A 1,281-nucleotide genomic window follows, 5' to 3' on the forward strand; every position below is an offset into this window, starting at 1 on the left:
GAAAACTACATCTAAGAAACAATTGGTTGGATAGAAGAGGACAAAATAGGTCACTGTACTTAGTTTATCTTTTACTATGAGTGAAATGAAGTTTCATGAGTTTGACAGAAGAATAACATGATGTGACTTAAGTTACTAAGATTGTTTTGGCCAATGTGCTGAAAATAAGCATGTAGTGGGAATGCAAAAGTAAACACAAGATGGAAGGTTAAGAGAATATTTCAAGAGCTTTGGAAAGAAATGATGGTGGCTCAGACAGGCATAGTATGGGCTTGCTCAATGGGTAAGGGAAAAAAATTTGAGTATACAATAGGCAATATTCTAGAAGGAAATCTATGTGCATAATATTTTATGCTAATATATATATGTAAGAACTAAAAAAACACATGGTCTTATAAGTAATCGCAACTTTTACTTTTTGAATAAATCTTCTGATGGTACAATAGTGTCTTTTTATTTAGGGGTGATTATATTGTTTTGTTATTGTTTGTTTTTAAATATAAAATGCTTCCAAATTTGCATGTCATCCTTGTATAGGAGCCATGCTAATCTTCTCTGCATCTATCCAATTTTAGTTTTTGTGCTGTTCAAGCAAGCAGAGTGGTGGCTATATTGTTAGCATTACAACTGGCTTTGTTCTGTCTCTAGGCCATTCCTATCCTATAATATAAGCTGTAATAATTCATACAAAATCTCACTTCTAATTAAAAATTTAAGGTGAGAGAAAATATGTGTGTGTGTAGGATTTAACCAAGACCCATATAATTCAATTTCTCCTCATATAATTATTAAAAATCAAATATAAGATCATTTTCATCAGTTTTACTTATAAGACTGTTTTTGCCAATATCCTATACAGACCAAATGTTATTAAAAAAATCATTCTACCTATTACATTACCAAAAAACACACTTTTTAGATATTTTATAGAGATTTTTAGAAAAGAATGGATAATTTATATTACTTTAGAAGAGAGTAACTTCACCCCCCCCCCCCCAGATAACCATGCCCTCTTCTTAATAAAATATGTTAGATGGTAACTTATCTGTTTGACACTACTACTCCTACTCGAGGCTGGGAAAATTGCTTCTCATAATATGCCACCTATACTGTTCTAGGTGAGACTTAAGAAAGGAAAGTGGTAATATTTAGAAGACAGAAAGGAAGCAGCGATCATTACTCGGTAGGTTGTGGTATACAGGCATGGTGATAAATAGAGGCAGCTGCAATATGTTTCCTCTGATTTTAGAGTTGACCAGAAACAGCACAAAACCTGCTACT

The 1,281-nt window shown here is 32.6% G+C and overlaps 1 non-coding gene across 1 annotated transcript; it reads right to left on the reverse strand.

The window, feature by feature from the left end:
* Positions 1-493: 493 nt before the first annotated feature.
* Positions 494-595, reverse strand: LOC144288199 (U6 spliceosomal RNA). The gene has a single exon (XR_013356171.1). It is a non-coding gene; the product is annotated as a U6 spliceosomal RNA (small nuclear RNA).
* Between the last annotated feature and the right edge of the window lie 686 nt (positions 596-1,281).

This window comes from Canis aureus, chromosome 17, assembly GCF_053574225.1.
Source record: "Canis aureus isolate CA01 chromosome 17, VMU_Caureus_v.1.0, whole genome shotgun sequence".
Lineage (NCBI taxonomy): Eukaryota > Metazoa > Chordata > Mammalia > Carnivora > Canidae > Canis > Canis aureus.